Below are 20,124 nucleotides of genomic sequence, written 5' to 3' on the forward strand. Positions count from 1 at the left end.
TGTTGCGGTTGACTGAACTTATCAACCGAATACCTTGGGATCTTGCAGACACGTTGTCAGTCGATTGTCGACAACGACACAATATATTTATTACAAGTAATAAGTTGTCTTTAGAATCACGATAAATAAAAATTCTCTTTTAGATTTCTGTTAAATACTAATTATATCATTTAAATTACAATCTTTGAATTTGGACTGTTATTGTTTCCCTGGGAATGAGGTGGACCGTTGTGTGGGACTTGGACACGCTCATATCCGAGAAATAATATTAAGAGCTGGTGCCGATGCGGATCCAAATATTCGTGACTTATGTCAAATTATTTTTTAAAAATATTTAATTCTCAGGTCCGACGTGGTAATTTCCGTAACGGTGGTAGATTTTTGACTTTCAATAAGCAAATGTAATACTTCCATATTGAATAAAGATTTTGACTCTTGACTTTGAATTAAAACAGCCTCCATGACAACAAGCCAGGTGTTTAACGATGTATGACTGATGTTGATGTAACAATATTATTGGTTTTTATCGATCTGGATATGAGTGTCATATTTATGTTTAAATTTATGAATGGGGGGTTTTCCTCCCATAGAGAATACTATCACTAGCTAGTGTTTTTTTAAAACTTTGTTTATAATTATTACCTGTCTCTAAACCTACTAGTCTAGTTTAGTTTAATACAATATAGGTATCTACAGACGAAAAGTAAGGAATACAGACCGCCAGACTTTCAATTAAAAGCCCTTTTTAATTTAATCGAATGCATTAGCAAAAAACATTTGAAAAATGTGTGCCGCAGGGTTCTGTTCTAGCTCTCATTTTGCTTAACGTCTTTATGAATTATTATAATATACAATACAAGTCTGTATACATATCTATTCGAGTGCGTGCAATATTACAATGTGAAAACATAAAACGATAAGAAATTTACAAGGACATAATGATATATTTACAGAATCAGTTGCTAACTTCAGGAAATTTGTGCTAGAACCATAAAGCCTAGTTCTTTTATTTGTTTTTTCTCAAATTTGCCCTTTTTTCATAGGTTTGTTTTTTCTTATTATCATTATATTAGATATTATAGTTAATTTTGTTCTGCTCTTATTATGTTTTTAGTTATAAGTGGAGACTTTACTGGTATATGTGCTAATTTCTATGCTTTAGCTTTAAGAATGACTTGTACTGTTTGTTTCCCTAATAAAGTAAAAATAAAAAATAAATAAAAATAGACATGTTATTCATTTTGTTACTTTAGACAATATACGTATATTCGGACTATTTAGACATTTTAAGCGATTGAATTTGAATATTGGTATATTTAATTCGACTTACTATTATTGTAAGGGAAACATTTGGAGATAATCCCACCAAGCTGCTCCAATGTGGATCGATGAATTCATGACACATGTCATAAGGGTATTTATATCATACACTACCTTAATTTAATTGTCGGTAGAACTTTGAACAATCCCGTCAGGGTTCACCGTTTTTCAAATTCCACTACCAAATGCAAATACTTCGTCTTGATGTATTCCGGTTTGAAGGATGAATGAGCCAGTATAACTACAGGTACAAGGGACATAACGTCATTAGTCCCAAGTTTGGTAGTCAATTTGACATTGCGGATGTTGGGAATATTTTAATATTTAGACAGTTCCTATGTCTATGGGCAGTGATCACTTAAATTTAGGTCTTGTCTAAGTTCCATAGTTATCCGCCCATATGACTTCCTTATATTGAAAAAAAAAAAAACAATTGCATGCAACTCGACAGACAGACAATTAAATACACATCGCTAACAATACATAATCCGTCATTGTGTCGCACAATAATATTTAGGTATGTAACTGAATCAAGTCATTCACAATTCTTGTAGCGTTTTAATCGCACCGGTGACCATCTCCTTCGTTTAAATCTGTTTTAATTATAAAACTATTATACTGGTGTTTGCGTTCTTGATCATTTATAGTGAGTATTTGAACTTGGATATTAGTTAATTTTTTGGACGATACATCTGAGATTTTTTCAATATAATAGATATCTTCAATAATATACAGATTGTCCCAGAAATCAACGTCAAGCCGGCAATGGGCGATAGGCCAATTGATGGGGGTTATCAGAAAAATAAGAAAAAAAATATTTATATATATTTATGTTATATTTATGTTTTTATACTCCCACTTGTCATTCATCACATAATGCTAACTGTTTTCTAATCAGAGCTTATCGCGAATATAATAAGCATTTTGGGAACATTGATATATTTCATTTATCTTTGATTAAATTTAAAGATAATATTTGTAACAATCTTAAATTAACTTAATTATATACTTTTAATATAGTCCAATAATTTTTCTCTTATTGTGTTAAAATATTTGAGTGCATTTTATGTTTTATCAATCGGTGGAAACTTCGCTGGATAATGTGATATTTAAATTGTATTATGTTATCAGATTATATTTTATATCTGTTTGTTTCCCAAATATTAAATAAATAAATAAATAATTTAAAAAAATATTGGCTTTTTAAAAAAAATCCTGTAATTAACATCCTGTGACAGTCTTTCAAGCTTTGTGAATATATCTTGACCATGTTTTGATTTTTTTTTGCTTGAAGTTGATTTCTGGGACAACCTGTATATTTTTGAATTTCTTTTACTTCTGTTATACAGGTAGGGGAACAAATAGGCCAACTGATGGTAAGTGGTCACCATTGTCCATAGACATTGGCGCCGTAAGAAATATTAACCTTTCCATAGAACACCAATGCGCCATACCTACCACCCTTGAAAACTGATATGTTATGTCCCCTGTGTCTGATACACTGGCTCACTCACTTAAAACTGGAAAACCAAAATACTAAATACTGCTATTTGGCGGAAATATATCTGATGAATAGTTGGTACCCAGATTGGCTTGCAAAAAGCTCTACCACCAAGTAAATGTTCATTGTCTTCAGACCTAGCACGAGATTCGAAGAAGATGCGTAAGAAGCGTTCGATTAGACGAAGTGTCAGTCTCTGGGATCACAGATTAAGAAAATCGTTACGTCACCGTCAGATACAACTGTGAGTTTTGTTTTTCAAAGCAGAAAAGATATCAGCGGAGTTTTCTTTCGACTTCTATATTTACTATCAATTATATACTATTTTGATGTTATATGCTTTAAATAACTTTTACATACATTAGCATACTGTAAATTTCCTACTGCTGGGCTAAGGCTCTCCCTTTGAGGAGAAGGTTTGAGCATATTCCACCACGCTGCTCCAATGCGGGTTGGTGGAATACACATGTGGCAGAATTTCGTTGAATTTAGACACACGCAGGATTCCTCACGATGTTTTCCTTCACCGCCGAGCACGAGATGAATTATAAACACAAAATTCAATGGTGCCTGCCTGGGTTTGTACCCGAAATCATCGGTTGAGATGCATGCGTCTAACCACTGGGCCATCTTGGCTCATCCGTGCCATGAATCGATACTAATATTATAAATGCGTAAGTAACTCTGTATGTCACCTCTTCACGCTTAAACCGCTGAACAAATCGTATGAAATTTGAGTCCCGGAAAGGACATTGGCCATTTTTTAAATTCACCCCTCGAAGGAGTAAAATATGGGTTCGTGTGTTATTCAGCTAGTTTTAAAAATTTCGCGCCGGTTAAGCCGCAGATTCAGCTAGTAGTTCACAAAACTAATTATTTTGACGATTAAAGATCGATTTCTATACTGAAGTACAAGAATTTCTTACAGATATTCCTGGGACATGGTCAATTTAAGCACTTACAATAATAATATCTCTTGGGATGTTAAATTTATTTCAGTCAGGCAGGATTAGTAAGCCACCTGTTGGTAGTGAATGCCACTTGCATCAAGACGAACTCAATTCCTATATTTTTTTATGATATCGGTAGGCGGACGAGCAAATAGGTCACCTGATGGTCACTGGTCACTACCGCTCATTGACAATGGCGCTGTAAGAAATATTAACTGTTCCTTACATCACCAATGCGCCACCAACCTCGGGAACTAAGATGTCACGTCCCTTGTGCCTGTAGTTACACTGGCTCACTTACCCTTCAAATCGGAACACACAATACTGATTACTGTTGTTTGGCGCTAGAATATTTGATGAGTGGGTGGTACCTACTTAGACGGGCTTGCAAAAAGCCCTACCACCAAGTATGTATATACCGATATGTATATCAGGGTAGAGAAACATTATATTTATATTTCAATGGCCATTGGTTTTCTGTTTTGCTAGTGCCATTATTATTTCGAAACACTCATCGGTATCGAAATGACCAAAAACTTTATTACCTTTTCAACTCCGGGCTTCAACTAAATCAAAATCAAAATATACTTTATTCAAGTAGTCTCGTTAAAGCACTTTTGAATCGTCACGTCACAATGTTGGATTAAATGTAAGGCTACAGTCGATTCGGAAATTAGATTTCAACGAGAATAACCGGCAAGAAACTCAGTAGTTACTTTTTTCCACCATTTTATCATAAAGTATGTCAGTAAAGAACAATTAATTTTTTATATATCCTGTCTAGAAGTCACTAAATACTAAATCCACCCTTTTTTATCTTTACATTACAAATAATAAAATTGGAGTGTCTGTTTGTAATATTAATAATAATCGCTTTTTACTAAATGCATATGTATGTATGTAGGTACATATACCAAAATAACTTTTTTTTTTCAATTTTTTGTATGTCTGTCTGTCTGTTCTGATTAATCTCTGGAACGGTTGGACCGATTTTGACGGGACTTTCACTGGCAGAAAGATGACGTAATAAGGAGTAACTTAGGCTACAACAATATTATTTTCAATCTCAATCTTTTTTAAATAATTTAAACATTTGAATTTAATCTATAAAATATTACAAATAAATCTCTGACATAGTCACAATTTTAAGTCAAATAACGTTTTATGGTATATTTAAATGACATGTTATGTTAATATTTGTTACATAATAAAGATAATAGAAGAAGTTATAAGAGGAGGAGACGAGTGCTGGTAGAGAATTGCATTTTTAGCGGTGAGACAAAGAAAAGAGACGTCAGTTAGGCGGCGACATCAAGGGTTAACACGTGTAGGCTTATGAAGGAAAGGGGATAACTACACAATCGGTCCGATCCGATCGATTTTTGCAAACAAATTATCAGGGTTACAGAAACACACTTAGAATCTGTCGCCTTCGTACGTTGTGCGTTGTCGTATTTATTTATGAGTTTAAGGGCATTTAAAGCGCTTCAAATTAAAGTCAATATAATACAGCATGTCACATTAAAGCCAGTGTAAAAATTATATAACAATTACTGTCAGCTCGGTAATCCTATTCACCATCATATTTTTGAGATAAGAATTAATATAAATAACAGAGACATCGTCAAAAATAAATATTTATTGTTATGTTAACTTTACTGCGATAACTAACTAGTTAGAGTAATTAGTATTATTTTATTATTCGGAAGTTTTAATTAAACTGTTAAATGTTAATAACATGACGTATTAATAAAAGAGGACCGAGATGAGAACCTTAAGGAACGCCTGATACTTAAACAGAGCAGCAGTACGATTCTGTATGAAATCACTTCGTATGTCACTCGACTGACAACCGAATTAAGGTGATAAGATAATTCCTCCACCGATATGTAATCTACAGCAGCAAATCCTCGACTGAAAGATAAAAAGTTATATTACACGAGATTATCCAGTATACCGATTTCAATTAATATATTAATTTGGTCGTGTTAAATTTTATCAAACGCTATCGAATAATCTATGCTCACGACTTGACACAAGCCTTAAACAGCTGTCATTAATTATTATTGTACTAAAGCCGTGATGGTATAGTCGTGAATATTCAACGAAAATAGAGAGTGCGGGCCCGGGAAAGTACCGCCAAATTCTGATGTGCTTAAATTCTATATTTTATCTCATCATCAGCAGTGAAGAATAACATCTGCAGGTGAAAATCTGTCATATTCACCGATACGATTTATATAATACGAAAACGCAACCGAACCAAGCCCCTTCATTAGAGATTTGCAGGTAGTTAGTAACTTGTAGTAAATTGTAAACTTATCAAATGCTAGATGTGCAACTTCGCCCGCTTTGAAATTAGTTTGTGACCATAAAAGTACGTACATATTGAAATCCTATCACTATTGAAATATAGCGTACAGTATATGTATACGTACTGTTTTGATTTTATGTAGGATAAACTGTAGCACTTATGATCCAAATCTAAAAAAAAAACACTGAAAGCTATATTATTCCTGAGTACATATACTAATATTATAAACGCGAAAGTAACTCTGTCTGTCTGTCCGTTGCTATTTAACGACTAAGCCGCAGAATTGAATTAGACGAAATTTGCTTTGAAGCAAGTTGAAACTCCAACGAAAGAAATGGGCATATTTTTTTGACAACTAAAAGCTTCTCCGTAACATTAGTTTTTGTGGTGGTAGGGCTTTGTGCAAGCTCGGGTAGGTACCACCCACTCATCAGATATTCTACCGCCAAACAACAGTACCCTGTATTGTTGTGTTCCCGTTTGAAGGGCGAGTGAGCCAGTGTACACAAGATCCGTAAGGAATGGTTAATATTTCGTACAGCGCCATTATCTTGGGCGGTGGTGACCACTTACCATCAGGAAGCCCACATGCTCGTCCGACAGGCGATGCCATAAAGAAAACTTTCCTCGTTTATTAATACGCACAAGCAAAACGAGGGCAAATGAGCAACATATCATTAAATTCAATTGACTTTGATGCTATTATATAGAAGTAAATATTTTTACAAGGAATATGTTAAAATAACAAAACTTTAATGTTATATAAACATTATTAAAACCTTAAGCTTGACGTTTCCAAACTAATATTATTATTAATTCGAGAGTCTGTTTGTTACGTGACGTCTTCACTAATCGACCGATCGTCATGGAAAATTGTTTCGTAAGGGGTTACAATATAGATACTATCTAAAGTCACGGGCGACATGGCGGGCGTTTGCTAGTACGTAAACTATCGAGGCTGTATAAGCCACGTTTTCACCAGGGGACATGTCGCGGAGACAAGTCGTCCGAAATCACGTGTTTGTCTCTGCAACTTTGTCCCTCGACATATGACTTGTTCATATGATTTTGTCGACGCTCGCAGAGTATCGACTAGCGACAAGTCCCGCAACCCGTGAATGTCGCGGGACACGTACACTTCGTGAAAACGTGGCTTTAAACAATATGAGTCGTGAGCACAACCTTGACCTGCGCAGTTGTAAATAGCAGTTGTAAGTTTGTAACTCCAAAAAGACCTATAAACGAACCGGGGGTGCCGAGGCTGCTCGCGATTGGTCCGTTACGTGATGCTCGTCGTTGATTGGCCTTTCACTTGTCATTTAGCTACTGTAATTTGACCGATAGTGTAAACGTAAGAACTTACACTGTAATCCATCTGTGCTTACGATTTATGCTAGCTATTATATCTAAACTAACAGGCAAAACCGTGGACAGTTGCTAGTATGTAACGAATCTACCGAGGCTGTGTCTGTTTATGGAATATTTTCGAAGTAAAACTTTTGTAAGGGCGAACATAATCAAATTTCAATGTCTTATACCAACCTCGAATTGATACGCTTGTATATTCAAAGTTAACAAAAGATACAACATCTTCGAATAAAGCGACGAACATAATTATAATACATATAAACCTTCCTCTAGAATCACTCCGTTTATTGACGAAAACCGCATTAATATCCGTTGCGTAGTTTAAAAGATCTATGCGCACAGACGGCGTAAGCGTTTCTGCATATTCTACCATTAAGAGGGTGAAATAAGGGTTGACAATTTGTGTGGAAGTCGGTCATTTTTAAATTAGAAACATGAATCTTAATTTTTGGGTTACTAATTAGAAATGAGTAGATACGTATTTAAGCGTTTCTGGGTATTCTACCGGTAAGGGTTGAAATAGGGGTTACAATTTCGTATATAGATTAGTCTGAAAACTGTAATTTTTGAAGTTATAAGCATTCATCTTTATTTTTGGGTTACTGATGAGAAATGAGTAGACATGTATTTAAGCGTTTCTGGATATTCTACCCCTAAGGATTGAAATTTCGTATATAGGTTAGTCTTAAAGCTCCTGATTTTTTATGTTAGGAGATTGGCGCGCCAATAATGTTACTGAGGAATTTAAACCTCAAAAATTATGCAACGGCACCAGACTAATATTAAGGGTTCTCTATCGTAATGTCAATGTGGTTACAGTTATCACTGTACTAAAGGAGAAATATTTATGATACCTTTAATTTCAAGAGAGTACAGTTCGCACTTAAAGTACGCTTCACCATGACAATTAATAAAGTACAAGGTCAAATTTCTAAAATGGCCGGAATAGATATAAGAAAAGACTGTTTGTCGTATGGACAGCTCTAAATAGCCTGTTCGAGAGTGAGCTCTGGGGTATCTAGCCCACGAAAGTCGAATCACAAATGAGCTCTATAGCCTGTTCGAGAGTAAGCAGTCTGGTGTATCTAGCCCACGAAAGTCGAATCACAAATGAGCTCTTAAATTAACGTAATATTTTAAATTCTTCTGTAATATAATCAATTTCCACGCGAGCAAAGCCGCGGCAACAGCTAGTGTGAATATATAGGAATATGGATCTTGTACAAGATATAGTTAAGAAAAGACAAAACAGTTTAGTACCTTCATCTCCTCTATTTGTCAATGGACTTTCTTTTTTGGTTAGTAAATATTGACGTTTAGTGTTACCAATAAAAAAAATAGGAATGATTATAAAAAAACTAAACGCGCGTCTCGTGACGCCCGACAGAAGTGATAACTTAAACTAATCTATTCTATTAAACTAATCTATTGAAATTGTGTAACTTGAGAAAAGCTTAGGTTATTACTCAAATTTCATGTTTATTAATATGATAATGTAAGGAAAGATTATTTATTAATAAAGTTTATTGATTATAAAATGTACTTTATTCTTAGTTAATATTCTTGAATTTTAACTACATTATTAGTATCATTATTGCCTGCCTACCGCTGCCGTGCGCGTAAGAGAACGGGAAGCCAGACAAATTGGCGCCGTAACGCGTTACGTAACGAAGCGGTTTACCCTCCTATAAATTATCACTTCAAAGGGTTTGTTCAAAGTAATAGGGTTTAATTTCCTAGGTTGGTTTCTCGTCAATGAAAGACGTGTGTCTTCGATGAATCTTTACGGAGTAAACAATCAACATAATACATTTAACTAATATGCTTTTCTGAATCCAACAGGGTTCGATACATGTTCATTCAAATTATAAATAATGATTCGAGGGAAATAGATAAAGTCCAAGCAACGGCGCGAGATAATAATATTATACTACTGGAATTTTATTTGAACATATTGTGACGTGTAATTTGAAGTATCAATATTTGAACAAAGTTTATGCTCCGTGTTAAATTAGTAATTAAAATATTCAATTTATACTAAACATAGGTAAATGTTTACTTTATTCATTGTTATAAATGATAAAGATCAAATTCAAAATGCCGTTTGGGTAGCTATCATCAGATATTCTACGGTCAAGCAGGAATGTTCCCGTCTGAAGAGTGAGCCAGTGTAAATACAGGCAAGGGAGATAACAAAGTTCCTGAGATTGGTCGCACGTAGGCGATGTAAGGGATGGTTAGTATTTCTTAAACAGCCAATGTCTCAGGGCAGTTGTGTCAAATTTGCCAATCCACCAAACCATATGAGATGAAGAAATACACGTGTGTCATATTTTCATCCGACACAAGTAGATATTTACCCCCAACTTACGAGCACGAAATAATTATTTGTGTTTAACACACGAAGCATATGAATGAACCTTACCACGCTTGGTTAAAACTCGTAGTCTTCACAACGTTATTAGATATTTTAATAAAACACAGAAAACAATATATTTTTATCACATAAATATTCGTTAACCAACCAAATGAGTTTCTCCTTAACATATAAAACAATATATATATATATATATATATATATTCAATCGCACTTTTAATATAATAATATTTTATTTATTTCAAGTTTCATCGACTCATTTTTTAGTAATACAAAACTTAAATGTCTATGTTCGTCCTTAACCTAAAGCTATCTAAAAAAAAAACTTTAAAAATATTATTGACATACTCTGTATTTAAAATGATGTAAAAAAGTAACTACTGAGTTTCTTGCCAGTTCTTCACGGTAGAATCTACTTACCGAACCGGTGGTAGCATTGCATTAATTCAACACTAACATGTCGATTCAAAAGCGCTTTTACGACTACTACTTGAATAAAGAATATTTTGTTTTTATTTTGATCTAGTTAGAAATCACTCAAAAACATTGCTTATAATTATATCAACGAATAATGCATTACAATTCACACATTTCCTAAGTCATTGATAACGGTTTGATAAAAATGCGACACAATATTTATTTATAACTAAACACAAACAGCCAGTTGCGCGACACTCATCTCAGGGAACGTACGTGCGTTCCGACATCGCAAACTTCATAAATATTTGACATTTGACAATAAACGGGCGGGAAAACAACCGCTTTGTTGTGTGATAGTGACAAGTTTGTTTTTTTTTCTTTGTGTTACGTGATTAACGTGTTAATGTTTTCAGTCTGGTATTTAAATAATTTAATTTATAAATACTCTTTGGTTCTATTATTAATTACGCTTTAATTTATTATGATGATACATTAATTTATACAACTATATTTGATTTTTAACCATTTTTTTCACATTTGAGTAAACAAACTAAGGAACCTATATTGTAAAGAAATACGGTTTGGATGTAGAAAGTAATCTTAGAAACTAATTATGCGATTTATAAAACACAGCAACATTTAACGTTCTCAGTGGACACATACTACCTATATATAATCCCGTTAAAATAAAGGGGGTTTTCGTTGAGAACAATTTTGAAATAAGTCATAAAAGACACAGTTGAGCGAATGCGTTTTTGAGAACTCTAGAAGTAGAAACGTTAAGAGATATACAAAAGCTATACCTTTATAAAAATATATATATGTATGTTAGTTTAAAAACATCTGTAAAAAAATCCGTATTAACATATATTTATATGTCTAGTAATAGTTTGTAGTATATAGTATAAGAATTAAGTGAAGATATTTATTTAAGAATTATTTATATTAAGGCCTCATTTATATACAGATAAAAATTAAAAATAATTATTGTACTCATCATGATCGCGTGAAATTATGTCAAGATTCGAATTCCGATCTTCTGGGCAAAAAATGAACCAGCCCTCCCTCAGTGGAGACAGTAAGGCGAGGTGTTATACATTTAATAAAGTTACAACTAAAAATTGTTTGGACCAATATTGGCATAATTCAAATTGTATGAAATTGATAATACTTATAATTGATAATATAAATGATTATTTAAACTGTTATTTAATGAGACACTGTAGCAGTGGTAATTATTATTATTTAAAAACAAGAAAATATAACAATACTTTTTCCATTTACTAAAAACATGTAAAGGCTGTCAATAAAGTACTTAATGTAATTTGTCTGACTACATTTTACATGGTAATACAAAATGTTGCCAGTAAATAATGATAAACCATAATACAATTGGTATATATGATCACAGACAGAGTATTTCACAAATGGGATTCAATTAAAAAAAAAAACAAAATAGAAAATATACTTAAGTATTTAATACTTATTTTAAAATTATTAAAGGCGGTCCTCCTGTGGTCTTAAATTGGACATAAGACCCCCACCTCACGCATTAAGCTCAAGGCATCGGAACTTCGTCATACCGTACTGAAAAATATAATAGATACTAGATAGAACTAATCAAAGACAAAGAGATTAAGACAAAGACAATTTTCCGAGTATTTAATTTTTTGATATATTACTATTAGACAGCGACACGAGTGAGAAGTAATCAATACGTAAATATAATAAAATCGGAGTGTCTGTTTGTAACATTAAAATAACCGCTTTTTACTAAATGCATATGTATGTATACAGTATACACGGTACAGATACCAAAATAACATTTTTTTAAAAATTAAAAAAAAAATCTGTCTGTCTGTTTGTTCCGGCTAATCTCTGGACCGATTTTGACGGGACTTTCACTGGCCGAAAGCTGATGCAAGGAGGAGTAACTTAGTCTAAAATGATAACTTTTTTGTTAAATTCAAACGCGCACGGAGTCGCGGGCTCAGGTTGTATCAACATATCTTGGTAAGGCTTTTGTACGAGGAATTCTACGTACAACCCACTCATATTAAAATATTATTTTATTTCTCAAATCTTTATTCATATATTTAAATATTATACTTTATATAAATTCATATTATACGACAACTAATTGCAATATATCATAATAAAATATATCATTAATTATTTTAATAGTACGTGTCTCATTACAAATGATAATTAACTATTAATCAGTAATAATGTACTTCGGGATCCTTATACAATTTATGATTTTCACAATGTCTCGTTGGTCTAGTCGCTAGATATAAGGCCGCAGAACCCAAGGTCATAGACATCACAAATCGGGCCGACAAAAATGGATTAGGTTTTTCTCAAAATTCTCAGCAACAGCCCGGTGTTGGAAGTCTGTATACGTTTCTCGGAAAGCACGTAAAGGGTAGATACCACCCACTCAGATAATCTACCGCCAAACAGCAGTACTATACTATAGACAATGGCGCTGTAAGTAATATTAACCATTCATTATTCCCGTCGGAAACATTATAAAGGATTAGAGTTTACGGTAAACTACGTCGCTAAGATAAATTTTTATGTTTCTATTAACTGATTTCTGCATTAGCTCTGTTTTGAATAACGACTTTATTTTGTATAGGGCTGTTTTGTTTTGTTTTGTTTCTATACTTCCATAAGTTATATTTAATTGCTTGCTAAGGATATTTATTGTATATTTCCTATTGTCCACGCTGAGCTAGTAATAAATTAATAAATCGTTTTATTACCAACGCAAATTTGAACAGTTGCGATGACAATTTTAGAGCAGTTTTTTAAGCTGGCAACTAATTAGCACCTAAACCGTCCAATTTTGGCATATTCTAAATTCAACTTTGCATTTTTATCATGTCTACTAATGTTCTAAATACGAAATTAACTCTGTCTCAAATCGCTGAACCATAATTCTTGGAATTTGATATGAAGCAAGTTGGAACCTCGAGTAAGTCCTTACTTCATACAAAAACCAGACGACCAAACCCTACAACGCGTGCGAAGTCTCGGTCGACAACTAGTCTAGCATATGCAGATTGCAAGTGTCAGTCTTTGGAATCATTTGAGACTTGATTAAATTTTTCTGATATCTGTTAGAGACTATCGTTATTTACTGACTTATTCTTGTATAAAGGGTATGGTTATTTTGAGCCACAAGATCTGCTGGAACGCATTGTGTGGCACAATAGAACTATTCTTAGTTTAACGATGTGTCGACTTATGTTTTAACACGCGCCATTTTATCGTATTTGTTTGACAATAAACGCCTATCGAAATGAGCGTATTCTGTACTTTAACCTTGTTTAAAAAACGAATTCGTTCATTGTAAGTTATTAACGTATTCTTGTTTTTTTTTTACAATAGAAATATTAACATGAACACTATTCTGTATTCATATTTTACGATACAGTTTACAATATTGTTTTAGATCTATTCGCTCACGAAAGCGAACCACTTAAATAATTACATCTTTAATAAAATAAAAATCACAAAAACATAAAATAATTTGTCTTTTTTTTTTGCTGTCTCTACTCAGTCTTACGCACACTAAGGCAAGTCAAGTCATAAGCACGCACACCACAATATCTTATATTGTAAGCAGGAACGTCACTCACTATTGAATACCGATAGTAAAACTTGGATATATTTAATTCCTACTATGACTTTATTATATTAACACACATAAGCGTGTATATAAAAAAGGTTGTGATCTATTTTAATGTGCATATAAGTTTATTCATATGAAAAACATAAAAAAATGCTATTTGGCGGTTAAATGTATAAGATGGTACCTACGGGTTTGTTCAAAGCTCTATCTACCAAGTAAGTAAAGATGAGTATGATGATACATTTATAAAGTATATTTTGATATTTTCACCTTTATAATTCTAGGAAATTTCGGAAAAATATAAATAATTCAATTATGTGATTTGAATATATTGATGGATATTTTGCAAAATTAAGCCGAAAGTTCCCTTAGGATTGTGTTATTTAATATTTCGATGTAAAAAAATAATACTTTATATAGATAGTTTGGAAAAAAAAACGAATATAAACGAAATCAAAGGATACTGCGTTTTTTCATTACTTTAATCAATCGAAATATTGATAACATTAATGAATACAGTAATAATTAATTAATAATTATAAGTGATAATCCTTTTTGAGCACTTTTTCCAAAAACGATGGTTATTTTTTTTATGGGTCACTACAATTTGTCCCCACTAATGATATTCCTTTTAAATGAGGCTTACATTTCCCATTAATTCCATAAGTTGTGGTTTCCGAATTTCCCAGTAAAACATGATCAGGATATTTTGCTTTACGACGATTGTTTCAACGACGTTTTTCATTGGCCGTTCCGCCATAAATGTCGGTCTCACCCCCAAATATTACACATCAAAGTGTAAACGGCAATTATTCCTTGGTAGGGCTCTGTGCAAGCCCATCTGTGTAGGTAGCATACACTCATATATTCTACCGCCAAGCAGCAATACTTAGTATTGTTGTGTTCCGGTTTGAAGGGTGAGTGACCCAGTGTACCTACACGCACAAGGGACATAACATCTAGCTTGCAAGGTTGGTAGTGCATTGGCGATGTAATAACCACTTAGAATTAGTATGCCCAATAACGCATCCGCCAAAATATATATAGATATATATATATATTATTTCCTAGGAAAATAAAATAGAAAAATATGTAACTTTAACCTTTCGTAAGTAACTTGTAGACCCTTATCAAAACGAACAATTCGAATCAAAATCAAAATATACTTATTGTAAGTTGAATTTTATAAGCACTTTTGAATTGTCATTTTACAAAACTATGTTAATAGGCCCCAGTAGAAGGACCAACTGTTTTGACACGTATGCCTTTTTGGCGATGAGTCCGACAAACTTCTAGTGCGAAAAGTTTCGGCGCTGCTGCGTTTTCGAATGCTCGATTCCTGGAATTGCCGATATGACGTCACTATGACTCTCCTTATATACAACTTTGATTTTTTGAAAATTTTCAATAAAATTAATTTAAAATTTGTGGTCAAATTGTCCGACGAAAATCATGTTGCGTATGGGGTGTCCACCACCCCTAAATTGTCGATATGACGTCACTATGACTCCTCGTACAATGAAACAAGTTAAATTTTTTGAAATTTGTTTATAAGTGAACTTAATACCGGTTCGGAATGTAAATTTTACCGAGAAGAACCGGGCAGAAACTCACATTTATAATACAAAGTTATGTTAGTTCAATACAATTATATATGTATGTATCCTGCCTGGAAGTCATTAAATATTAGTTCCACGCTTCTTTTTCATCTATATAATCTTGTATTGCATAATATGCTTTTTTACTAATGTATTTTTAACAAATTATTTGAATTTATGAATCAAAAAAGTTAAAAAAATTAGTGGAATTTTATTACACGAAATTTAGAAGAGGCCAGTTTCTACATCTTAAACAAAGATTCACATCCATACAGCCAACGATTCTAATATTACTTTAATGCAAAGTTGAAAATTTCCTATGTATTCAGAAGCTATTAATCTTATCGTGGCTATAAAATAGATTACATTAAACAAAGATAATTGTGACTAACTACGTAACTATAATACGACTATATTATATTCAACGAATAATATATATAAACTATATACGTTTCGTAATACTTGGCATGGATTGGCATTCAAATTAACATCATTGTCACAATCACTGCAGATACGCGATTAGCTTTGTCTAATAGATAAAAAATGAAACATAATGACAGTTGGAAATTTTAGGCGCCATTACTAAATTATTTAACGAAATATTTTATATTTTATTACATATTTATTTTATTAATTATTATAATTGATATAATACTTGTATTTTAGTATATCTATTTGTGATAAATATATAACTTTGAGTGTCACAAAAGTTTGACACATACAATAATATGTATTTCACTATTGGAATGAAGTTCTTTGACGTGGCTTAGGGATCGTTCATTTATTACGTAAGACTATTTTCGCTAGTTTTTGACCAACTCCCCCCCTAATATAAGAAAAAATAAGAACGGGCCGACCCGCTGTTTAATATTTATTATGTAAAGGAGAAAATGATTACACGTTTGGTTTATTTTTGTAAATTGTAAATATTGAACAACATCACATACATTACTCTGATCCCAATGTAAAGCACCTGTGTTATGAATTTTACTGTTTATTTTCGACCTCAACCCCCCCCCCCCCCCTAAATCACTGTTTATTACGTAAGACGGTCACACATTTATTACGTAAGACGATTTAGGGGGGGGGGGGGGTCGACCATGTCTTATGTTTTTTTACAAGGGAGTGTCGATAGTTCTTACATAAGATCAAAAAAATGCGCAAAGTTAATTAATTTAAAAAAATTGATGCTTTCGAATCGAATAAAAAAGAATATCTATCGATTGTAGGGTATTAACCTTAGTGTGCAGCGCCATCTTGTGGCGAGTTTATTACAACAATGGTATAGCATAAAAACCTCCTCCGTGATAAACTTCACGCATAAGATGTCGCGTCGGTATAACAGTCGCAGTTTATTTTGTACCAAAATACGTTATAATTTTTTACGTAATTGTACAATAACACTACATCAACTGACTTGATTACTAAATGAGTAATTATACGTTTTATAAAAACAAATAATGAGTTCAAACTGGTTATTAAACAAAGGATAATGAGTTGATTATAATTTTTAACTTTGCCGTTTCATAGATTCAAGACATTTGTAAAAAATACATTGGTAAACAGGGCATATTATTCGATACAAGATTATATTGATGATAAAAAAGCGCGGAGTTAATGCTTGTTGACTTCCAGGCAGGATATATAACATACATATGTAATCGTATTTAACTAACATGACTATTTTTAAACGTTCAAAAAGAGTAACTACTGAGTTTCTTGCCGGTTCTTTTCGGTAGGATCTACATTCCGAACCGGTGGTAGCTTTACTTTAAATAGTTTGTTAAATGATGATTCAAAAGTGCTTGTAAAAGCCTGAAAATGCAATAGGGGATTTGAAATCTTGATACTTGACGACGATTTCACCAACCAATTGGATATGTTGTATAAGATTTGTACGAAATCGTTCAACAATAGAATATTTAACGGATTTCCGTTAATATGTACCAAATGACATCACAATTACCATAACATAAGCATTAATAATACATAACGGCGTTCTATAAAACAATTGTAGATGAAACTTACAGAGCTAAGAACACTTAGAAATGTCATCGTAAAAAATAATAGTCGCAATGCCTCATAGGAATTACTAATATTTCTATTTACCCCTCCATTTAAGCTTAATACTTGTGTTAAGAGTGGGGATAAAAATAGCCCAAGGGGTCAGGAACGAACATGCGACTTTTTACATCGCATAGCGGCCCGTAACAACGCTATAAACGGAGTAATATGTAACGCAAATCCCGGGATCGCGTCGGGTCAATAATAATAATAAAACATATAAGTCATTTCCGAAATATTCGATAGGGAATTTTCTCAATACATTACATTAGCAGCCTGTAAATTTCCCACTGCTGGGCTAAGGCCTCCTCTCCCTTTGAGGAGAAGGTTTGGAGAATGTTCCACCACGCTGCTCCAATGCGGGTTGCTGGAATACACATGTGGCAGAATTTCGTTAAAATTGGAAACATGTAGGATTCCTCTAGATGTTTTCCTTTACCGCCGAGCATGAGATGAATTATAAACACAAATTAAGTACATGCAAATTCAGTTGTGCCTGCCTGGGTTTGAACCCGAAATCATCGGTTAAGGTGCACGCGTTCTACCCACTGGGCCGTCTCGGCTTACTAGAGAGTACTACTACTTCGTTCTACCGTTTGTAACATGATGAGAAGTACCTTGTCAGTCGATCGTATGTAGGTTATTCGTTGAGAGTGTGCATAGTTACATTTTATTAAATATGGCGGTCGTTATAATGGTAATGAACTACCTGATGGTAAGTGATCACTGCTGCCAATATCAGTAACGCTTTGAGAAATATCAATCATTCCTTACATCGTCAAAGCGCCACCAATCATGAGAACTAAGATGTAAGGTTAAGCCTTTAATTAGAGGACCTAATACATCCTCCGCCCTTTTACAACCAGAAAGCTACTGCTAGGTATGAGAGATACATACATCATACCTCTGACATTTGCGCGAATCGTTTTGCTTTATAATTTCTCATGCAATATACAAGTATAATGTCTTGGCAGTGTCTGTATTTCCTAAGAATTATAGTCCGTGTATCTGCAACAATAAATTCTAGGCAAATGTGTTTCATCTTATACTGCTTCAATACTTACCATTAGGTATTATTTTAATCAAGTCCATATCCATAAAGAAACATTAATTCAATGTTTATATTAATTGAAATTTAAAATTACATCAATCGTACACGTGTCATTTCTAAAATATGAAACTCTATGGTCATTTTTTCTTTATATAGCTATAGAATAGAAAATACTATAAAGTATTATTAACACGGTTAATTAGAATAATAACCTTCAACTTGAAGTGCTCATTAAACTTAATCAAGGACATACATAGTATCGTACAAGAAAATCGCGGTCGAATATATTAGCCAGATATCATTATTATTAACTATTGAAGACCTCTACTACCACAACAGTGCGATTTTAAAGCCATTTTCTGCCTTGCATTCTGTGGAATAGGATTTCGCCTCCGGTTTTTCCGAATCGATACTTCAAGAAATCAGCATACATTTTTCTTAAAAGCCGGTCTTGCAGATGTATATGGGCGGGGATATTCGCTTTCCATAATTTCCATCTTACTAGTATCACAATCAATCGGATACCTATAGATTCTACCGGGAAGAACACGCAAGAAACTAAGTAGTTATTCTTTTCGAATATTTCAAATACAAAGTCATGTTAGTTAAAGTTCATGGTAGTTTTTCAAGCACCTTTGAATCTACATTTCACAGGATGATATTCAATATAAAGCTACCACTGGTTCGAAATGTACCAAGATGAACCGCCGCAGTAGTGCGACGTGCAGAAAGGAAGCTGTAGCTACGCAACAGCAATACATGATAGTTAATACTAAACTATAATATTTGTATATTAAACTAGAAGCGAAGACAGACATGACGATTGAAATAAAGAGTTACACAAACGATAATGTCCAGGACTGAAACTGGACCTTGCTGCTTGCTTGCTTGTTGCTTGAAAGCGAAATGCAATAGAACCTCGATTATCCGAACTAATTGGGACCGAGACTAGTTCGGATAGTCGAAATATGTAAATCTTAAAACGTTGTAATATTAAACTCCTAAAAGTAAAATGCTATTTTTTTTTATAAAGTCGTCAGTTCTTAATTGACGAACGTCTGCAACGAGCTAACTTTCGGATAAACTAAGTCAGCGTTCGGATAATCGAGGTTTTACTGTAAAAAAATTTTTTCAAATTCCAAAATTTGCAAATATCTTAAGATATTAAATCTTAAGAGTTCACACCTCGCTCAACGGAATGTAGATGACTTGTATATATATTTTATATATAAACAGTCCGATAGTTGAATAAAACATGCGCAAGCGCATTTCAACGCAGCTTACGTATTATAATGATAAATATGGAATTGCATACAATGACCATTCGTAGCGAATTCATAAAGTATTGTCGTATAATATATCATATTCAACATAGAGTATGTTTTTATTTATGTATTTATGATATTCATATATTTTATTATTTTCGACCTAAGCGACTTGACCAATTTTGCAGTTTATTTTTTGTGGGGGTATTTTTGTCTGACCTAAGTCAGAGAGCGGCAACGAGGTTACCCTCCCTAT

The 20,124-nt window shown here is 33.2% G+C and overlaps 1 protein-coding gene across 4 annotated transcripts in view; it reads left to right on the forward strand.

Moving 5' to 3' along the window:
- Positions 1-10,506: 10,506 nt before the first annotated feature.
- LOC113391664 (P protein-like) overlaps positions 10,507-20,124 on the forward strand; it is a 52,372-nt gene continuing 42,754 nt past the window's right edge. For 2 of the 4 annotated variants that reach the window (XM_026627703.2, XM_064219966.1), the window contains exon 1: positions 10,507-10,667. The gene's annotated coding sequence lies outside the window, so the exon portion shown is untranslated. The remainder of the gene's footprint in view (positions 10,668-20,124) is intronic. The other 2 variants (XM_064219967.1, XM_064219968.1) reach the window with 1 other exon arrangement.

Source organism: Vanessa tameamea, chromosome 30, assembly GCF_037043105.1.
Source record: "Vanessa tameamea isolate UH-Manoa-2023 chromosome 30, ilVanTame1 primary haplotype, whole genome shotgun sequence".
In the NCBI taxonomy this organism is placed as follows: domain Eukaryota; kingdom Metazoa; phylum Arthropoda; class Insecta; order Lepidoptera; family Nymphalidae; genus Vanessa; species Vanessa tameamea.